The following is a 6,379-nucleotide window of genomic DNA, read 5'->3' on the forward strand; positions in this document are numbered from 1 at the left end:
AGCACGATTGGGCGAGGGCAACTGGTTGAGATATCACACAGGAGAGGACCCTACCTTCCCTGAACTTAATGTCAGCCAACCGCAGGCTCATGACTGCTGTTTGCTAAGCCTGGACCTCTGGGTCAGTAACTTGGTCGTCTGCCTTGGCGGCATTGTCAGCCTCTACTTGTGTGGCCTCAATGGCTGGGCATGAGAGGCAATCGGCCATGGCATTATTTTTCCCTTGGTGTGATGGAAATCAGTTGTAAACTCGGATTCGTAGGCCAGGTGACATTGCTGCCGTGCAAGACAAGGCTCTGATGTTTTGGCTATCGCGAGCACAAGGGGTTGGTGGTTAACCGACGCTGTGAAATGGTGACCATCTGGAAGAAGACGAAAATGGCACACAGCCAGAGGAGACCAAGAAGCTCACAGTCAAAAGTGCTGTACTTCCTTTCAGAGAGTCGGAGCTGCCGGCGAAGAAGGTGAATGGCCTCCACACACCTCTGACTAACTGTTCATGCACAGCACAGTCTGAGGCATCCTTCGTTGGGAGCGTGTGCTAGTAGCATCGAGTTAGAAAGAACTGGTTTGGTATCATCAAATGCCCTGGTCACGTCCACTGACTAGTCAAGCACCTCATTAGGGGTCCACTCACAAACAAGAGAAAATCTGCAGATGCTGGAAGTCCAAGCAACGCACACAAAATGCTGGAGGAACTCAACAGGTCAGGCAGCATCGATGGAAAAGATTGCAATCCATAGTTCAGGCCAAGACACCTGAGCAGGAACAGAGAAAGAAAAAGATGAGGACTAGAGTTAAAAGGTGGGGGAGAGGAGGGAGAAACAGAATGTGAAAGGCGAAACCGGGATGGGGAAGGCGGAACCAAAGAGCAGGGAAGGCATGGCAGTGGTAACGGGCCTGGGTCAAAGTGTCAGAGGGCTGCAGAGATCACGGGGTGGGGGGGGGGCAGTGAGAGAGGGTTTCACTGTTTGTGATCCGATTACTACACTGCGAAGTCGCTTCCAGGGATGCCTACCCTGAAGAAGTTTAGATCTTCCCCTCGACAGGAGTTCAGATGCTGGAACTGGTGTAAGGCCGCCTTCAAACTTGCTCGGAGGCAAGGCCGCTCTCATCGGTGCTGCCCTCCAGTGTTCGAGCGGTGGAATGGCAAGCTGAATTGTGTGAGTCAGCTCGCCTGCGGATGACCGGGAATTGCGCCGTGTATATTTTGCACCTTGGCTCTGGAAAAAAATTATAATTAAATGGTAATTAATGGTCGAGGATCTGCTCCCTACCAGAATGCCAAATGTTCAGCTGTTCACTGATGCTCAAAGCCCCATTTGCTTCTTCAGACAAGTCTTCATCAGTGTTAGCAGTAATCTCTTAACCTTCAACATTCAGAGCCAGAAACTTGACTGGAATCACCAGAGCATCTGATTTTATTTAATTTAGCGATTGAGCACGAAGGAGACCCTCCCCCCCCCCCCCCCCCCCCGTCCTTCTAGCCACGCCGCACCAGCAACCCCCGACAACCTCGATTTAACCCTAAGCTAATCTCGGGAGAATTTACAATGACCAGTTAGTTAACCTACCCTTTGGACTGGGGGCATAGCACCCGTTGAAAATCCGCACATTCCATGGGGAAGAAGTACAGACTCTTTACCAGATAGGTGCTGCAATTGAACCTATTCCGACCTGGAATAGCGTTGTGTTAACTTCTAACCGCGGCACCTATTGTGATTACAGGAACAGGTCTGAGGCGGAGAATCTAACAAAGGTACCAACCTGACAACTCGCCACAGTCATTGCGCATTATGCATTCAGTCTAGTAAACCTTCACTGCACTCCTGCAGTAAGAGCATCCTTCTTCAGATACAGAGACAAACAGCGTACATGAAATGAGAAGGTGGGAGGTGATAGGTGGAAAGGGTAATGGGGGTGAGGAGCATTTTGACAGGAGTGAAGAGTGGACCATGGGAGAGAGGGAAGGAGGAGGGACATGATCGGCACATGAGGAAGAAAGAAGGACTTGTCACCATTGAAACTGTGCGGCAGAGTTTTGGCAGGAAACATCAGTTCCTTTCTTCCCATAAATGCAGCTCAGTCTGCTGGGTTCCTCCAGCGCGTTGCTTGTTGCTCCAGATTCCAGCATCTGCAGTCATTTGTCTCCATAGTTGTTCACTTACCGGTTCTCTTACATCAACTTGAAAAGCAATCTGTTTCTCTCCCCACAAATGCTATCTGGCCTGTTAAGTTGTTTCAGCAAATTCCAGTTTTATTTCAAAATTCCAACATCTTCAAAGTTGCTTTTAGAATACTAAGTTGTTGACTGCCTTGTAACCCAACGTGTCACATTTTAAAGATTTTTATACCAGCACTTCAAACCTATTGTGCTCCAAGCCCACATAGTAGAATTTAGAATGTGTTAAAGATCCAATATTCTCCAACAGTCTCTTGTATTCTGTTTATGAGAAATAATGCATAACTTCATCTTGGATTAAACATCAGAAATAATTGTCACTAAAACAGAAATATTTTACATTCTGTCAAATGGAAGTTGGTGTTTAGCCTCAATCTCAATTGTGTTTCATACTGCATCCAGTTTCAAGCATACGATGAAATTCAGATCAATTGACCAGTGCCTGTAATTTTAATTAATTAATGGAAATACGTTCATCTTGGATGGCAAAGTATAGAAAGATATATATACCACAAACAAGAGAAAATCTCAAAATGCTGGAAATCAAGGTAAGAAGACAAAATGCTGGAGGAACTCAGCAGGTCAGGCGGCATCTATGGAAAAGAGTAAACAGTAAACATTTAAGACTGAGACCTTTCATCAGTCCTGAGGTGTCGGCACAAAGGGTCAACTGTTTACTCATTTCAAAAGATGTACAGCAACTTGTTACATGCCCCATCAACATTCTTTTCTGCTTAAATCAATGAATTTCATGCTGCCACAAATATATATTTGTAAGGGCAGTCATAATTCTGATGTGCCCCTTCCTACAATTATCAATCCAACATTACACAGTTACTTCTTGTAACTTTACAAATTTTAATGCTTGCACTGCTGATCCACCAAATTATCTGAAGCCACAGCATAACATTTCACCTGTGGTTTTCATTAAAATCAGCCAGATATAGTGAAAAAAAGCAGACCCATTATCTCATGATTTGCTTAACTTATACTTCCTTAATTTATGTACTTTATGGGGTGTAGCATTGGCATGGGCAGTTACCGATCCAGTTTGGTTGAAAGAAAATTCTGTTCAGCAAATACTGCAATATTTTCAGGTATGACTAGAAATGTGAATGTGTTATGTGGTTTTGCGAAAGGGTGTTGTGCAATAAAATGATTCAGAATATGCAAGAACCAACCAATCTTAAATCTTAGCAACACACACATAAAATGTTGGAGGAACTCAGCAGGCCAGGCAGCGTCTATGGAAAAGAGTACATTTGACATTTCGACCCTTCAGAGGACGTAAATCCTAAATCTTATTGCTTCTGACCAGATAATGTACAAATTTATTAGACAGTGCCATCAGCATGGAACTGTCAACTTATGATGTGTATCTTAAATGCATTTTTTTTTTATATTCTGCATCTCTCCACTCACTGATTGAAGTTGATCACTGTTCAATACATGTGCATTTTGCCTCTTGGAGGGAATTTAATCTAATTTTCACCCAGTCTTCAAATTGAACACCAAGTAGTTGGGCCAAGTTAAAAGATGATAACATCCAATGGTATATTAATGGGAGTAAGTTATTTAACAGAATGCAAACAGTACTGAGGCAAAAAAGTGTTCAATTCAGTAAGGTGAAGGATAATTACATTTGTTAATATATCACTGCACACAAAGAGCAACAAAATTAAGTAAGAGACATATGAACTGAAAATAACAAGCTGAAAGGACACCAGATAGTTTGGGAGTCAGGGTGTGGTCTTGTTACTAAACCAACAACGCAAGTTTGTAAGGAATAATTTTCTGAGGCCCTGGAACTTGAGCTAGAAAAGAAAACTTTGCAAACTTCCATCAGTCTCTTAAACTAGTGAGGATAAGTTAACTGAACTTTATTCCTATCATTGTTTCCATCCTCAAAGCCTCCAGCATTGGGAGGAGTAAAAGTAGGTGAAGGATGATAAATGCCAGATCGCAAAGACCGCAAATTTTGGGTATGGTACTGAAAATTTTAAAAAAGTGATGTCTTAGAAAATCCTGCCAAGATTGATTTGCAACAATTAAATATACTACCTCAACTGTATAGCAAATAGCAGATAGTGGAGAACGGGTGTTGGTATTCTTGTGGATTAGCAATTGTGCCACACGGGCAGAAGACTAGGCACCTGAATGCAAATGAAAAATTAACATGAAAAAGGAACATACTTAAGTTTTGAGCCATTGGAACAGGTTTAGAACAGGAGGCAGCTGTCTCATTCAGATGTGGTGGGCTAGAAATTTTTTAGTTCATAAAATCCAGTTTACAGCATCTGCATGGCCACCACACATGGTGAATACCTTCACATTCACATGCTGTAAAAGGTAGTACGTAAAAGGTGCCTGAAGCAACGAGCAATATGTGAACACTTTCTGAACTCGGTGGCTTTGCATAACTAGAGTGTCATCTGAAATCGTGCTGAGATGCTGGAGAGCTCTGCTGATTTCAGTGACTGCTGAAAGGATATTGAGGACATTCAGAGTAAATGAGAGGACAAATTGGATATTTCCCATCTTACTTTACAAGTTCCCCTCATCCTATAATTTCCTTTGCCTGATAGCTTCAAATAAACACCAATAGTCTGCTCCCTCCCCTCACAACACTACCCCGTGTCTTTAACAGTTTGGGATGTGCCGGCATGACCTACAGAATACAGAGAAAATAAATGTAACTGGGTGACTGTCGCATCTTATTCAGTATCGTTAAAAGTGTACTTGGGCACTCATCCAGGTAATGCTAGAATAGTTGTCCGTGCCTTTAAGTGGAGATGGTGACGTCATTATGTTCGTGCGGGATAGCGGAGAGACCATTTCACTTTCTGCTGCCGAAACTGGTAGGGCGTTGGAATCAAGTTCCTGCCAGGGATGCTGGGCATGGTGAGGAAAGGTGAGCATTAATTTACAATATCCATGTGAATTCGTTTATGCTTGTTGGTGAATCGGGCGTATCGGTAATTTGAAATGTTTTACATGTAGACGCTTTAGATTTTCATGAGTAAAGGTCTCGACGCTGGATAGCGTGGCTTGCAAAGTTCCTTACCAGCCGAGCAGGTCAGTCTTCCTGTAATTTAACTGCCAGGCAATATCTTGTAGAAGTTGTGCCAAAGTGTACCTTTAGTCTAACTTTATTGTATCATGACTGATTGTGCATGTAACCGCTTAACGTGAATGTTCAGTCTCCGTTCGTGCGTTCAGCACGTGTGTACTAAAGAGTAGTAGACTTTTTAGATGAGATGTACATTTTCCACTGCTGTGTGTAAGGTACAGGGTTGGGGGGATTCTAATGTTGTTTGTATTTTGTTTCTTCAGGATTGCCACTACCATATTAATACTGTATTAGCTTTGTGCAGTTTTCTTTGTATTTTTATACTGCATACGGAACTGGTGGATACACAAGTGTGTGGATCGAAGGTTAATTGGAGATTTTAACGACAGCACCTGATTGTACAGTCATTCGTTTTGTTTTGTTACGAATCCCGTAACTGGAAAACTTACCAGCAAAGATAGAGAGGTCCGTTGAAGTCTGATGTCACTATTTTCAAACGTTTTATTTATAAAGGGACACAAAAGTAGGGTTAATACATACATTCAGATAGTGCACATCGTCAACACTCAATCTAAAGTGCGGGTATAGTAATAATCATCATTAAGAAGTGAGCTCTGCTGTTGTCTAGGGGTTAATAGATTGTCCATTGGAAATATAAAAGTCACTCAGAAAGTCTGCAGGCCTCAGCCCTTTGAAAATCGCTGGGTTTCACGTGGGGCGACCGAGAGAGAGAGATTGGGAGAGAAGAGAATGAACTTGCCGAGTCTTGATGAATCTTCCGTGAAATCGGGGGAGCGTTGGTTTCCTCTCCCCGATGTTAGTTAAAAGCGGTTTTCTGTGATTCCAGCCACAAATTCCAATCCCGGAATCTAACGCACGTGGCTTCCTTCAGAATGGCTTCCCGCTGCTGCGGGAACACTCTCTCATGTCTTCTTGGTGCGTCTGAGGGGGCTGTCCCCCTGAGACTCTCCTTTATACTTCCTCACGGGGTCGCAGGTGTCAATCAGGTTGGGATGATGCAATCTCTCTCTCAACCAGCCCACCTTGCCCGAGGGCTTTTCACGTGGTCTCCATGAGACAATAGTCGCTGTCGTCTTATTCTGTATCCCGGGTGGGACGTGCAATTT

This window comes from Hypanus sabinus, chromosome 20, assembly GCF_030144855.1.
Source record: "Hypanus sabinus isolate sHypSab1 chromosome 20, sHypSab1.hap1, whole genome shotgun sequence".
NCBI classification, from domain to species: domain Eukaryota; kingdom Metazoa; phylum Chordata; class Chondrichthyes; order Myliobatiformes; family Dasyatidae; genus Hypanus; species Hypanus sabinus.